This window comes from Chrysemys picta, chromosome 10 (assembly GCF_011386835.1).
Source record: "Chrysemys picta bellii isolate R12L10 chromosome 10, ASM1138683v2, whole genome shotgun sequence".
Classification (NCBI taxonomy): domain Eukaryota; kingdom Metazoa; phylum Chordata; order Testudines; family Emydidae; genus Chrysemys; species Chrysemys picta.
The window spans coordinates 21,370,041-21,386,830 of record NC_088800.1 but is presented as its reverse complement, the minus strand read 5'-3'; the positions used below and the strand labels follow the sequence as shown (position 1 = coordinate 21,386,830).

At 42.6% G+C, this 16,790-nt stretch overlaps 1 protein-coding gene across 1 annotated transcript in view; it reads left to right on the top strand.

Annotated features, from left to right (window-relative positions):
- The window catches only part of LOC122172334 (uncharacterized), a 169,428-nt gene that overhangs the window by 90,000 nt on the left and 62,638 nt on the right, over nt 1–16,790 (top strand). The window contains exon 2 of the mRNA XM_065559407.1: nt 4,303–4,375. The gene's annotated coding sequence lies outside the window, so the exon portion shown is untranslated. The remainder of the gene's footprint in view (nt 1–4,302; nt 4,376–16,790) is intronic.

The following is a 16,790-nucleotide window of genomic DNA, read 5'->3' as shown; positions in this document are numbered from 1 at the left end:
GCTTAACTAAAACCCTGAGTCTGATCTCATACCTGAGTAGCTCCATTGGCATCAATGAAGTTATTTCTGATTTGCATCATGGTAAATGAAATTAGAATTAGGACTTCAAACTTGTCTTATTAGTAGTTCTAGTGTCTTTTTGATGGGCATATAATTTTATTATGTTTCTTGTGCTGCCTTTTCTTTATTTCTCCAGCTGAATATCAGCATCATTGAAGATGTCCACATAATGGTCTGCTCATGAAACAGGAGCTCTTATATAACTTCTGCTGCAGGGCAATAAGTCACACCAAAATTATTGTTACTGATTATTATCCTAAAAATATATTACTTAGATTGCAAGCTCTTCGGGGTTGGGACTGTCTTTTTGTTTTGTTTTTTCACACCTCACCTAGCACAATTCAAATTTAGCCATTTTTTAAAGGAAAAACATGCACAAAAAGAGTGACACCCTTTCTCGCCCCCCGCTTCTCCTCCTCCCCTCTCCCCCGCAAATGGCAGAATCAAAACAAAAAAAGTTCAGACAACTATGATTTGTGGTTGACCAAATTGGTCAGCTTGAAACCATTTTTTTGGTGTGGGTTTTTGTGAGCCTTGCAATACAATGGGAAAACTGGGTTTGGTTCAAATCAAGCTGGAGTGTGGTTTTTCAGTTTGCCCCCGAACCAAAAAAAATCTAAAGACTCAAGTCTAAAGGACAGAGAGAGACAGACAGAGCTAACAGGGAAGGGGAGCACTGTATACTTTTTTCCTTTTTGTTTACTGAGTATACATGGCAACAAGCATGCCCAGCAGAAGTGCATTTCCAAGAATGATCATAATGTGGCGAGGGTAGGGGACTTTGGATAAGCTCATGAGGGTTGTACTATGTGTAAGGGGAAGCCTGGAAAAGGTGTGTAGGTGATTGAAAGTGGCACAGTGGTCAGTTTTCTCTAAACAAAAATGCACTCAAATTTATGACACTGTAGCTAAAAGATTATATTCAGATACTTACATCCCAAAGACAGATGGTTATTTGTAATGCTATTATTTATATCAGGACACTTTCTGCAGTACTAAGATGAATGATTACTGTCTAAGTCCATTGGAGGAAGGATGTATTTTCCTTTTACAATTAATTGTATTAAGCCATTTCCTTCTAAACAGGAGCCCGCTTGAATCGGATTTTAGGGGCAACTGTTTTGAAACCAGAGTGGTCATGCTGTTACTGAGCCAACAAATGCCTGAACAGGCTCATTTGCTTACTCTGATTATTGCAATAAGGCATTTTGGGCCACATCATCTCTTTCAATTTTGCTGGCAGTGGGGAAGGATTCGGGGGGGGGGGGGGGGGGAGTAAAAGCTGCCAAAACCTGTAGGAAGCAAGAGCGGCATGCTGCATCCCTCCATCTGATACCCTGCAAGCTCATCTATATGAACTCCATACAGCCAGAGCTCTGGAGATTCTGAGAGGGGTCTGTCTAAATGGGAGTAAGAATTGAAATAGACCTTCTTCCTGTGGAATCACCCCACACCCCAGCAGACTCATGGGGGACAATGTACAGGATTTAATGGTGACTCAGGCAACATTTTGCACAAAGTGAAATTTTAGGCTTGGAGTTACAGAAGTGTGCAGAAAATGGTGAAATATATACCATTTTCTGGAAGAAAAATCTGAACGTTTTGCACATTTCCAAACGAGACACAGATCTGTAGTGTGGCAGGTGTGATGCACTACTGCTTTTTCAGCCTAATTCAAATCCTTCACGCAGCATAGAGTCACTTTGTTTGGCGTGCACGCAGCAACCAGGACCATTTTTTTATTCTTGCCACGCATAGCACCCTGCTGTACAAAACACTCCTAGCAGCGATCGCTGAAATAAATCAAGTACTTTGATTTAGAGCCAGAGTTCAAAATCATCCAGTTCCAATCTCCACTTCTACGCAGTATTGCCATCCATTCAAGTGAAGCAATGTGATTTAAAGATGATCCTGCCACGTTAACAATACATCACCTGATTTAGAACAGGTCCTTCAGGTTATAGTGCTGTTGATGTTGCACTTCTAACGATGTCTAATCTAATGGAAAGTCCCAACCTACGTATGTTTTTATGGTAGCTGTGACTTCTATATTCGCCCAGTGTCAGATCTTTGATACACGTGAAGAACCAAATTCTGTGCTCAGCTACACCAGGGTAAATCCAGAGTAACTCCATGAAGTCAAAGGAGATCAGAATTAGGCCCAATTTTTTGAACCTGGTGTATATAGATTATGGGCCTGAGCCTGATTCCCCTGAGCCTTTTAGGCATTGGTCTGTATGGGAGGTGCTGAAGACCCAACTTGATTAAGGAGGATCTTAGGGAGTTTCCTGATGCACATGAATCTGCACAGATTGAACCCTCTCTTTGGATAGTGCAGCCTGTTCCCTCCAGTATGCCCAGCGCTTTCTCTGAACCATTACAGTGGTCGGGGGGAGGAGGGATCCTATCACTTTTGACTCCCTTTTGGGAGCATATTGAGGGACTAGTCTAGGCAGTCCCCCATGCCCAAGGACTGAAACTTTAACAGGCCCTTGTGGGCAGGGGGCAGAGACACAAGCAGCCTCCTGGCCTTACCACTCACCTGTGCAAAAGCCAATCACAATCTGATCCTTTGTTTTCAAGGAGGCAAAGCCAGGCCTCTCATTCAGTTAACTTGATGGTGTTTAGATTTGTTCAAAGGAAATAGCCTCTGAGATGCTATGTTAGCCCTTTTAATTACATGGATTCTGTCTAATACCACCCTACCTCCACTTCCTATTCTTCTCATCCTCTTTATCCTCTTGTATGAAAATCACAGCTTCCTCTCAGATATTCTGTTTGTGCATCGTTAGCTTTCCTAGTGTTGCCCAAAATTACTCTGTCCTTGCTCTAAATGTCTTTTAGTTGCTGCCAGTTCTAGTTATAAAGAAACACTTCTGAGTGGTGTTTTCATTGAAATAATCTCAAAACTCAGCCATGTGCATACACTATTTTCTCCTTTCCCCACCATTCTCATCTCCTGTCCAACTGACAAATGTTCTCTCAACAATGGAAATAAAATTCCTGGATCACTTGTTTCATTCTAAATTTCTGGGCTTGCTATTTGTGATGCTTTCCCGCTTCTTCGGTTTCTTTTTATGCAGGCTCCATTCCTGCATGTTCTGTCACTGTAACATCTCTTTAGAATGCATTGTTTCTAGCGTTGTAATGATGTTGGAGACAAGGAGGAAAAAAAGCATTGTTGAGCTGATCAGATTGATAACATTGTATTAGAGGTGTCACTGACAACTGACTGAATCAACCCCAGAGAGAGGGAGGACAGAGGAGTTAGAGGTATGGTATGTTATGTGCAGTTAAATTACTGATCAACTGGCCACAAAATTTCTGTTCCTGCATTCTACAAACCAAGCATGGGGAAATGCCCTCTACCCATTTCTTGGTTAAAAGCAAGAACATCTTTCCACGAACATTTGGCCAGTGTTGTGTTCACCATTAATCAACACTTTTGCGTGTATAATGTTTCCTTAGTCTGCCTGTCTGATGAGCAAAGGATGGTCTCGGGGCTAAATAACAGAACAGGGAAGGCAAAAGATCTGAATTCCATTTTTGGCTCTGCCCCAGGCCTTCTGCATAACCTTAGTGAGACATTTCCCTTTCTCTGTGCCCAATTACCTACTGTCAACAATGGCTGAGGTATGGGATAGGACAACAGCCATTCGTTCCTCTGGGGATCTTCAGTCCAAAATAGCAGGTGGTATCATGCTGAGAGCGGGTATGGCAAGTGTGCCCAGGAGATCCAATAAAGTCAGCACATCCTCTGGACGAAGCTGCCAGCTTGCCTCTGACAGCTTCTCTGCAGTTGCCTCCCTCTGCAAAAAGAATCCATAGAGTGCCAACAGCAAAACCACTGCCTGCCCTTCCTCCAGTTGACGTCTCTTCCCTTATAACCATGTCGCAGAGGTGCTGGTGGGATGCAGAGGGGTATAAGTCACTTTCACCAGGTGGAATGTCAAATGGGCATACTACTATTTAGGGATGCATACTACTATCCTAGGGATGCATGTTTATAAAGTACTATAGTAGTGTGATATGCTGCCTGAAGCTGTGCCATCTCCTCAGAAGTAAAAGAAGGAGATGGAAGCTTCCTTTTGCATCACCTCTTTCCACAGGAGAGAGGAGACCTTGGTTGAGCTCAGTGTATTCCCTATGTCCAGATGTTCCTATATAGGGGCCCCTACTGGGGTACATGTTGAGAAAATGAGCTATGCTTAATTCTTTTCTTTTCTTCTAATTGGCCTGCAGACATTGTCCTACCTTCTCTTCTCCATTACTTGTGTAAGCAGAGTCAGAATGAGCTCTACCGTGACAGCTGGCGGTGAGTTGTGGAAAAGGACTTCAGGGGCTGATGTTGTTTGTATGGGCACACCCACCCTGCCTAGCATGATGGGACTGCTTGCCCAAATAGTCACTTTGATTGCTGTGGGACCCCCAGTCTCTTTGTTATCAGGGCAAGAGTAATAAAATGTTATCCTGGTTATGGAATCAAGGACAGTAGAACTGTACTTGGCATTTTATGACGGAGGGACTCACCCTCAACTAAGCAGCACTTGCTAGGCAAGGGACATGGGTTCCAAAGCCCAGTGCACTGAGAGAGGCTGGGGACAGGTATGTGTACCTGGTAGTGTGGGCCCCAAACACCACTTTGACCCTTTCTCTCTCCACTGTGTAATAACAGAGCTAATTTTGACTTCCTTAGGAGTCTTGTTACATGCTCATGCTGCAGAGCTGAAATCACTGATTCCTAGGTCTAAGCATTAGACCTACTTTGGGCTAGTGGTTCTGAGTGCACCAGCACTGCCCCCCCCCCTAACAGCTGAAATCACTAAAGAGCTGAAGTTACTAAGAGCTGAAATCACTGAGAGCTGTGTTAAGTGTGTGTGTGGGGGGGGGGCTGAAGACATATTGGTGAGTGGCTAGCAGGGCAGCTGGCAGAGAGGAGTGGCCAGCAGGGTGGCTGACAGAGAGGCAGGGTGGCTGACAGAGACTGCAGCAGAACCCTGTGGAGAGGCATGGCAATTGGCCATTGACCCGAGCAGCGGAGTATGTAAGATGTCCCCATACCTCCCCCTGTTTCCACCCAGGCTGGGAGGTAAACTCTGCTGATGAACTTCTGAACTCTGGGGGCTGCACTGACCAAAGACAGAAACTGTGGGAGGGGTGACTGTTGGGTTGCTGAACTTAAGGCCATGAGGGGAGAAGGACGCTGCCAAACTTACTTGAGAGTGGGTCTTTTGCTCATGTTTGTGTTATGAATCCTGTTTGTGGCATTTCCCCCAACATAATGCCGCATTGTTTCCCTCCTTTACTAAAAGGCTTTTGCTACACTCAGACTCTGTGCTTGCGAGAGGGGAAGTATTGCCTCTTAGAGGCGCCCACGGGGGTGGTATGTAATTGTCCCAGGTCACTGGGTGGGGGCTCAAGCTGGTTTTGCATTGTGCTATTGAAACGGAACCCCTAGATACTGAACCCGGCCCTTGTTGTTGCCAACTCTGATGGGCAGAAGGGTTACACTCAGAATTAAGGTTGCCAACCCTCCTGGTTTCGCCAAGAGTCTCCCGGAATCACATCCTATCTCCCGGCAGGCTCCCTCCCTGCCCTGGCCCCATGCCACTCATGAAAGCAGCTTGCATATCCCTGCAGCCCCTGGAGGGTGAGGGGGAGCAGGTGGCTCTGCTCTGATTCAGGCGGCTCCGCGTGCTGCCCCCACTCCCAGCACCGACTCCGCAGCTTCCACTGGCAGGGAACTGTGGCTAATGGGAGCTGCAGGGGCGGCACTTACAGGTGCAGGCAGCACATAGAGCCCTCTCTGCTGCTCAGGGGCCAAAGGGACCTGCCAGACGCTTTCAGGAGTGGAACAGGGCCAGAGCAGGCAGGGAGCCTGCCTTAGCCCCGCTGCACTGCTGAAAGGGAGCTGCCTGAGGTAAGCACCTCCCGGCCGGAGCCTATACCTCAAACTCCTGCCCCATCCATGAGCCCCCTCCTGCACCCAAACTCCCTCCCAGGGCTTGCACCCTGCACCCCAACTCCTGGCCCCAAACTCATCCCAGAGCCCCCTCCCACATACTGAACCCCCACCCAGAGCCCACGCCCCAAACCCCTACGCTAGCCCAGTGAAAGTGAGTCAGGATGGGGGAGAGTGAACAACAGAGGGAGGGGGGATGGAGGGAGTGGGGCAGGGCCTCAGAGAAGAGGGGGTAGGGGCGGGGCCTCAGGGAAGGGGTGGGGTAGGTGGCAGGGCAAGGGTGTTTGGGTTTGTGTGATTAGACAGTTGGCAACCCTACTCTGAATGGGCCTGCCTGGGAGGTTTGTTGTACTAGCATTTCGTAAAGAGTATATGATTAATTATGAGAAAAGTGTGTTGTCTTACATGCCTACCTTAAAGGGACGGGTATTCCTAAAATGACTAGAAAGCCAAGAAGAGATAAAAATGTGCCAAATGCTTATTACCTGGAAGGGAGAGAATGAAAACTCACCGCAACTGGGATCCAGAATGGTTCTTGACTCTAGCTGGTCATTTCTCCTGGATTTAAGAGGCCAGCTATCGGGGGAGAACATGCTGGGGAAGGTTGATAACAGAAATCAAAACAGACCAGAGTAGTTGTGACCAATATGCCAGTCTAATACTTCTGAGAAAGCACTAGGTCACCAACTGTTACAGTTCAGGATAACTGCACGTCTGTGGTCCCTCGAGGGCACCCATTCTAGGTTCCTGGCTCCTCTGCCATCATTTCTCTTGGGCAGAGATCCACATCTCTCTCCCTCCTGACAGGGGGTTTTCCAGGCTGCACAGTTCCCTGCCTACACTGTGATATTGCCAGCAAACCAGACTGCCTAACAGGCCAGAATTTTTGCTCTTTGCTTTCTCTTTGAAGGTTAAGAACTGTAATGTCCACACTTATAAGTCAGCACCCAACTCTTTATAAGCAAGCACGTTTATTCTTAAGGTGAAAACAATAAAAGAACCCACATGAATTCTATAAAGCTTACTAGAGGTTACCCCAACCTCAGGCTCTGGTAGGTGTCTGTATTTCAAAACCCTCAATTGGCTTTTACAATTTCATAACTGTCTCACATTCAGAACCAGAATAACCATGAATAGTTCAGTCTTTCCTTTATACTGCTTGGCCTTGGAACTTGGCCTCATATAACCGGTGATCAGCAGACCAAGCCATAGCTTCAAAAGGCTGGAGTTTTGCATAATTGGAGGTTGGGAATTAGAATTCACCTCCCCCTAGATATTCCCCAGCAAAACCCACTTGACACTATTTGTTCCAAAATATCCATTCTTGTCTGGCACATTGTTCAATATAATCTATTGAACCCCCCAATCTCGCATCTATCACATCCTCCCCCCTCACAATCCCAGTTTACAATAAATAAACCATTCACTTAATACAATGGACACCAAAGATACTTAAACTTAATTCAGTGAGATCTCCCAAGGATATTGCAGGAAATTGTCATATGTCACACCAAACTCTTTTATAGTATAAGACACCTCTGGATTTTCTACAGCCAAAGCATGGTGTTTATTTTATCCAGGTTATCTCTGTCCTCCTTATGTGGGGGTCATGTTTTGTAATATTCATAAAATACAAATCTAGATTCCCCATCCCCACCCTCCTCCCTCTGTTTCTCATGCTTGAAGATCACCAATCTAGCTAGGACATAGGTATGTGTGATGTAAGGTACATTTATAGCACTGCTGTTACACTTCACTCCCCATGTGTCACATTGGAAACTTACCCCAATAGCTCTATGGACTTGTGTGTTTAATAACAGTCATTTAGAGGAGAAGCCTTTGTTAATACCATAACTGGAAACAGATGTTAGCTGTAGACAAGCACTGAAGAAAATGAGACAGAACTGTTTTGCCAGCCAGTGATTTGAATGCTTTGTTTGCTACAGGCATTCCTCTGTGTGTTGGTGATGATCACTGATTCTAGTCCGATGTTTTACTTGATTTCCGATTCTGATAATGCAAAGATAAAGCATCAAGCTATGAAAGTGCACCCATCCAAAAAGTCTTCCAGCTGTGGAAATAACTTACTCTAAAAATGGCCGGTTTTGTGCAAAGCTGTTCAGAATACCCCAAGCTACACAACATTTTGTGAAGACTTTATTCATTTGGGGCATGAAAACTGTTACAGCTTGAGCAATAAACAGAAAGGGAGAAAATTCCATAAAATATTGGAGATAATGGAACTAGATACCTGTAGTCACATCTAAAAGAAAAAATGTAAATTATTACCAACCTTCAGGAGTCTATTGTTTACAGCGCCTGCATTATATTTAAAAGATTCATTTAGATGCAGCAATGGGCTTGTTTTCTGGGTTTATCTCAAGATGGCAGACTAAGAGTAATTACTCTCTTCAGGAAAACAAATGCAATTCAAAAAGATTTCTAGAAGCCAAGGACAAGAATAATGGAAACAGCAGTTTGCCAGGATAAAAACAAACTTGTTCATCTGTATCAAATAAGATAGGTTTAAAATGATACTGTTTCAAATTATGAAAGAGCTCAAGTGCATATGTGCATACATCTGGTTTCTTTAGCAGGAAAACTGTGATTAAAATATTCAGAGCCCATTCTAGATCTGCATCCCAGGAGTCATTGGCACAGCCCACAAAGGCATAGGAAATAGGAATGGGAAAACCTCAGAAGGTTTCAAGTTCACATTCAGGTCAGAGAAGCATATAAAAGACTGAATGCTTGCTGTGGTTGCTGTTAAAAACGTTATTTGCCAAGTCTCTGATTCAGTAAACCATACCAATTCAGCAAAGTACTTAATGTGAAGCACATGCTTAAGTATTTTGCTAACAAAGGTTGTACTTAAGCATGCATTACAGTGCTTTGCTCAATTGGTGCCCACGTTACTATGCAGTAGTATCTGAAGTATTGCAACTTTATAGATCTAGGAGGAATAAGAAATAAAGGTGACTGAATAAAATGTCATTTAAAAAGAAATATAGTATTCAACAAGTGGTTTTCGAACCGGAATCAAGGGCACTCTATTTGAACCAACGGAACTTTGAGGCAGTTTGCATCTGAAGCTGAACTTTGAAGCTCATTGGTACAATAATGGGGCTCTGCATTAGCACAGGGATCCATGCTAAAGCATCAGATCATGGGATCAGACCCAGAGTCTGCACGCTTGTTTGATATGTCTTATTTTAACTGAAACATTTCAGCCCTCACCACTCCAAAGTTGCTCTATAACAAATTCTGCTCTATAAAGATTTAGTCTGTTAAATCAGGGTGCTGCTGAGATACTTTCTAAAGAACAGTTGTGATTTTTAAAAAGACGGGAAATCTGGTGGTAACATGATGGCTTGAGCGTATTTGGCAAGGTGATAAAATTGTACTCTTAGATATTCTGTATTTCAAAGACCAGAAAGACCAAAGATCAGTCAAATTGTTAGAGATTTTCTGGCTAGAACTAAGATTTGTCTTTCCTTCCTTACTATGTATTTAATGTGACTGATGTTGGATGGCTTTACTTAACCTCCTCCTTGCTCTTTGAAATCTTTTTTTTTCTTATGGTTAACATTTTCAAAAACAAGCCGTACAACATTTGTGTCACAATAAATGTCTCTGCTCATTTGTCACCTCACTCTAGACATGTTGCTGCATCTGAGTAAAATTTAACTCAACAAGCAAGTTAATTCTAAAGCGATTCCTAAACTAGAGAGCACAGAGTGTATTCAGCCCTTGTGCTGGAGTAATTTTTTATTAATAGTCATGAAGGTATGTCTCTCTTGAGGAGTGAACACATATGCATTTTTGTGTATTATATTTGTATTCATCATTTCTTTTAATATTAATGCCCTCAAATTATTTGTTGAGTGTCACTTGGTATGGGCTTTTTCTGAGACTAAAGAAAGGCTATTAATATAATGCATTTATTAAAAAGTTAAAATATTAAACTATATTTCATCAGCATAAAAACTACTATATTAATGCAGATGCATCATTATGCTAAAGGAAATGCTTCATGATGTTGGAAAATACTGTGCACCCTAAGGCACATTGTCTAGTTAATTACTAAAGAATAATCTCCATCTGGTAGACTTTTGTCTTCCCCAGTTCATTCTAAAACAAGTCTCCAGATAGTCTCTGCAATAGTCTCCTTAAACACACTGTTTCCAAGGTTATTAGTAGTAATTGTGTTGCACAACCAAGGGAATTTTGTTTAGGAAGCCATGTCATTAGTTGATTAGTGTGAACAATCTTTGACAATATGTAGTACCAGCTATAGCTTCAACCAGTGACATCTCATTATTCTGATTGCAGTTTGATTTGTCATGTTAAGAGGCAACAGGAAAATAAAAAGCAATCATCCCATGTAAATTTCTGAGCCTAGAACCATTAGAGAGTTTGTGTGCTTAGCCACCTTCTAGAAATTTCTTTTCCTCAAGAAAACTAGGCTCAGAGGTTGACAAATGCCTGTCACTGTTTTTGTCAATTATCACAAGTAGTGCAGTGAGGCCTCTAACTTATAGTAGCCTATGAAATATGCTCTGTGATTTCAAAAACTGGTAACAAGACTAGGTCATTTGTAATTAAAGAGAATTTAAAGAAAATGGGTCAGATATTTAGCTGGTGTAAAGTTGCATAGCTCAAATGTAAATCTGACCCAAGAAGTAGTTCTCAGTAAAAACAACTAGCCTTTTTCATACAAAAATACCTTGGGCCAAATTCAGGCCTCAGTTACACCATAAATCCAGATTAACTCTCCTGACTACAAATGAAGTTAACAAATGGTTGTTTAAGATTTCTGCCAGTGTTATGGAGAACGGAATTTGGCCTCTTCTATCTATGACAGACACAGGGCCGGCTCCATACTTTTTGCCGCCCCAAGCAAAAAAAAAAAAGAAAAAAAAAAAAGCTGCGATCGGGAACTCTAACGCCGCCGCTTCATTCTTCGGCGGTAATTCGGCGGTAGGTCCTTCCCTCTGACATGGACTAAGGGACCCGCTGCCGAATTGCCCCCGAAGAGCTGGGTGTGCCACTCCTTTCCAGGGGCCGCCCCGAGCACCTGCTTGCTGGGCTAGTGCCTGGAGCTGGCCCTGGACAGACACCCCAAAACAATGCAAGTGAAAGTAGAAATGCTGAGGACGCACTCTGAAGCAGTGAGAACATTTATAGACGGGGTGGGTATTTTTAATTCCCTGACACCTTTGCCAATCTGCATGGTAAACCTGTGTCCCTTCATTTTATTCCTGGAGGCACTGTCCTGGGAATATCATCATACATAGGTCAGCAGCTCTGTTGTTTGGTCCCATGAGCACTAAAATACCTGTTTGTATTTTGCAAAGTAAGCTGTCTTAGTGGATCCTGGGTTTTGGTGGCTCTGGCCCTGTACATGCATAATTATAAACATAAGGAACCTTATTTACTCACATGCTTTAAGTATGTGCACAGCTTTAACACTTTGGTGGATTGGGGTCTCTAAGGCCAGTGTATGTATCATATAGTGTATTACACTAGTTGGAATAAATTTCCAACTTGGCTTCAAATCACATGGCTTTTGTACATTTAATTACTACATTTGTATGCAATATCCTGTTTCCACATGCAAATGTAATTGAGTTTGCATGGGGTGTGCGCACACACACAGCAGGGGGAGCTACTTTTTGCAAATTTGGCCCATGTGGTGGTATGATAATTGGGCCTACAAATTTACCCTGCTGTGTGCTCAACTGTGAAAAATGCATGAAAGTTCATAAAATGTCACAGTAACCTGTATTAACAAATGTTGATGGGAAAAGGTGCAAAAAAGGGGGACAAAGACTGAATTAACCTAAACAAAAGGGGCTACTAGTATAATTCAAAGACTGTGTTAAGATCGTACCTGGTAAAAAAGAAAAGTGGGGGACTAGAAATAAATGAACCAAAATTGGTGTGTCAGAAATTAGGCTTAATTGGTGTATAAAATAATGAAGGGATGAGTAATTCGGTCCATTACTCCCTTTTGAGATCCTTAGAAAGAGAGAGAGACTTTGGGATGGAAAGTCTACCTTGGCACTGGCTGACTAAAAGAAAGGGAAGGCGTGAGCAGGTGAGCTTCAACATCGTGATTACTAGCTCTACCATCTCCTGGGAACCCAGGTTCCAGAGTGACACATTTGTGCCTTCTTTCTAATGCTGAGATGTCCTGACCTGATCAAGCCAGAGGGACCCAAATGACACTGACACTGCCATCATAGGTGCTAGAACTAAAAGTGTTGGGGTGCTGTAGCACCCCCTGGCTTGAAGTGGTTTCCATCAGACATAGGGCTTAGAATTTGGTTCAATGGCTCTCAGTAGTCCACCCCCCTATACAAATTGTTCCAGCACCCCTGATTGCCACTGGCTCCTGCTAATCCCAAACATCATCTGAGATGTGAGACTTTGTTGCCCCACACCTCACCGCCTTGTATGGTCTTTTCTTTCCCTCTAATGTCTCCTCTTTGCTATCCCTTTCCTTTTGACTTCTGCCTAACAAGTCTGGCTTAACAGGCCAAGACTGTATGTTTTGCTGTAAGCTTATGATCAGCAAGGCGACTAAAAGCCGTGCTCTAAACAGCCTGACATTAGTATGGGTTTGCCAGGTCTTAGAGAGGCTGATAAGACCATGTGCTGTGCCTGGTGTTTTTCCACTATTGAGGCTGCAAGAGAGAGTCAACAATGTAAGCTTCATTTTCTATCTTTGCTGTTCTTTTCTCTCGCCTTTTGTGTCTGTCTGTCTCTAGTCATCTAGGAAACAGGATTGGACTTCAACAGCAGCAGCTGTGGTCCATCTCAATTAACTGCTTCTATCCCCCACTGCCCCCATCCCAAAAGGACAGTTGTTAATATCTAAAATACTGTCAACGAAAGGGGTTTTCCTTCTAAAACTTTGTACACACAAATGAAAAGGGAACAAGGGATGTTATAAAAAGGAAAGCCTTTCTTAATACTTTACATTTCAAATGCTTTAACTCTTTTTCCCCCTTTCAGTATCTTTAAAACAAAATTTTAAAGATTTTTAATAACAATTGCTCCAGTTCTAAGCAGCCTGAAATCTCTGTATACTGAATCCAATCCTTGTTTAATATTGGACAGTGATGTTAATGCATTTGACTCTTTGGGTCTATATATTCCATCAAAACTAATACAACAATGATCAATAGCTTCTGTATTAGCAGTCATGTTATAAACCCCTTTTTTGGTGCATTGTAAATACTGATCTATACCAAAACCCAGTTTTAGGTTCTATTTTAACCCGAGGTGACATTTTTGCAGAAAGAAAAATCTCAAAAGTCATAGTCATTGTTGGGCTAATTAAATGAATGAAAAATGCCTCCAATCCTTGTGTCCCCTTCCCCAAGGTGTACCAATGTAATTGTTGTTTAGCACTTTTTTAATATGCATGTGCCACTGGTTAAGTGAGTGACTGAGGCACACAATACAACAAGTGGCAAGGGAAGCAGAAGCTGTGTATAAGCAAGCTATGTTTCAAGTTAGGATAAGTAGTTTGCATTACTGTCCATACTAGACTGGAATTAGGTAAATTCAACCCCTGAGTAACAGAAGATAGAGCTGCACTGGAAAACAAAAAGGGAGTTTAGTATAAAAGGGAAAACCTCTTCCGTCTTCGTCTTCTATAATAATTGTTTAAAGGAATATCAATTAAAATCATAACTTGTGCTTCCCAACATGGAACATTGCTGGGTCAAATTATGCTGTTACACATTGGGAATTGGGGTACCTCCATTAAAGTCAGTGGAATCACTCCATTTATTGCCAATGTAAGTGACAGAAGTATTTGTCCTGTCTTGGAATCAGGTAGGCCAAAAGTCTTCATTTCTATTAGTTTCTCCCTACTTGTTGAACACCATCTGCTCTGGGATAGTGCTAACACTGTATCTGGGAAAGGGTCTCTAACCAAAATAGAACCATACACAATTAGAGAGGCCAATAAAATAATTAAATAGAATGAAAGCCTTAGTTAATGCCTTAGTTTATTCCTTCTATCTCTGGATTCTGATTCATGGGAAGCTGTTTGGGTCAGTGGCTAGTGTCATGTGCTAGGTGCCCTACATACATACATAATGCAGTCTGGACCTGATTGGTCTCTAGCTACTACTGCAATATAAATGTGACATAATAGCAATAATAATAATTAAGCTGAGTGGAGGAGAGGTTGTATCACAGAGCCTATGGTTGGAAAGGATTTGTTTCATTGGCAATAAGTAATACAGCAGGCAGGTAGAGTTGTAGGAAAGAAATCTTTATTGAGCATGCATAAAGGCATGTGTTACTTTCAGAGAGGCCTGTGTTTGGCTGGTATCAGCCTGCATTCACTAGCCCCTGTTGGCACAGCAAACTAGATCCTACCTGACCCTCCTCCAGTTCCACTTATACTATAGAAATGTGACTAGCAGTTTTGGCAAGTGGTGGGGGATGACTCCTAACTTCTATACGTGACTTTTGCAGGTTTGCTTCTCAACCTTGGCAAAGTCACTCATTGTCTCTGTGCCCTCTTTTTCCCCATCTGCAAAACAGGTCCCTGAATTCCTTTTTTTTATTTTTGTTTTGTTTTTTTGTTTTGTTTTAATATTGGGATGTTGTGGGGCTCAATTAACTAATGTTTATAAACTGCCTTGAGAATCTTCAATGAAAGCTGTAACGTAAAGCAGAGCCTTATAATCATCCTAGATTGTATTGCTTTCATACTTAGTTATATTCATATTATGAAACAGTTTTAGAAAGGAGTATTTGTGTTGGCTGGCAGTGATGTTATCAATATCAATAGTGTCCAGCTAATGCACTAACTGTTTTCCCTATTTGTATTATATCTGCAAAATTCTATTTCATAATGTAATAAGACATTCTCAGCCATACATTTCTAGGGAATTATTGTGCCTCTCAGGTGGTAAAGTAATTTGGCCTTCAGCTTCATACCTTATGACAATACATGAGGAGTGCAATAATCGCTCATTCACCGCTGCCTGTTATGTCTTATAGATTAAATACAGTGTATGGATTTAGAAGAATTGAGAAAACAAGAACAGAGTATGGTTTTGGCCAAACATGAAATGCAGTTAGCTAGCAGAAATCGATTCAATGCACTCAGCTGATGGCACTTGAGAGGTAGCAGGAAGGAACTTGTATTGTTTTGACAGGTAGGAAAGCAAATAAATGTAACAATCAACTAACTCATGCTCGCATCTAAGCAAGCACTGACACGCAACAAGGTGTGTGGCTATCCCAGGACACTCGCGTGCCTCAGGAGCAGTGAGAGGCCTAGTGCACTGAATCACCTGAGTTAAGTGCAGATATTCTTGTACCAGCACCAGTGCTTGAAGCATTTTATTGCATTTAAAGAGGGGGACAGGACAAAAAGTGTAGGTGTTTCTTTAAGTGGCATTAAATGCACTTTGGGTCATGAGTGCCATTTTGAAAATAACAAGGCAATGGGCTTCAGAGGCTTTGGGATTTGAAAATACATTCTAGCATCTGGAGGGCAAGTCCCTTGCACAAAAGCAGCTCTCTTTGGCAGCAGAGCCAAAGTCAAGAGTGGCTTGAGGTCATTAGGCCACCTGAGAACATCAAAACAAGGAAACTCACACCTACGGCTCTGTAGGAAATCTGAAGCTTGGGCCAGAGTTGCCAAGGTTCACAAATCTCTCTCCAAACCTGGGCTAAGTTTCAAGTGAACTTGAGCTCATTTATGATTACAGGTTGAACTAGAAACCATGACAAGGTCTGTGGTTTGGACTGAATCCTGGCTGAGGTTGGCAATTTCAAATGTGTCTTTCGCAATGTGTTTTTCTGTGTCTGTTCAAAATTCAAAGCAAAATCCATGGGTGCAAATTTACCCAAGCCAAAACCTACAAAATGGTTCCCGTGAAACCCTGGGAAGCAAAAACACTGAGTTTTTCACAGTTCTGACCATACAGTGCTATAGACTTTACCCACTTCAAGGCCTGCCTCTTTGTGGGCCTCTAACAACTGGATGCAGAGACTGGGGCGGCCACGGATGTTGTAGGATCCATAGATATCTGGTGTCAGCCATTGGCTATGTGAAAAATGTTGAAGTAAACATAGCCGTTTGAAAGGCAAAAATTAATCAGGTTTTATTAAACTAATAAAAAATTTGCTTTCTCTCTTCCTCTTCCACCTTGTCTCAGAGCTGATTCCTTTGTAGATGTCAATAAGTGTAATGGCAGAATATCTTTCCTTCCTCCTCCCCACTCTCCACTGTCCCCCCATGTGTCTGTCCCTCCTGTGCAAATATGCAGAGAATCCACACCAAACCCCGGGAGGCAGAACAGCTGCTTTGCAATTACAACAGATCCCCACCATCCATTTTGTGTTGATATAAGAAACAAGGAGATGCAAAGGTGTGCAGACAGCCCAGTCTGAAACTAGAACTCCGTCTCTTGTTCCCTGAGGAAGAAGCCAGCTCTGGAAGCAGCAAGAAGATGGTTATCTATGTATCACGCTCTACATCCTCCGGATGGTCAGAAGTGGAATTAAATGAGCTTTGCAAGTAGTTTGGTTCTGGTAAAGTATAGCTCTAAACAGTTCACTAAGATATCACACAGAGGGAAATATAGGGACTCTGTGTGTGCGTGTGTGTGTGAAAAAAGAATGCTCTTATTTTCACAGCATAAGGTGAGAGTTTCAGAATAAAAAAACAAAAATGTCTGGAATGTCAAGGGATAAAACATTTTGATGGGCTGAAAACGCTGATGAGTGA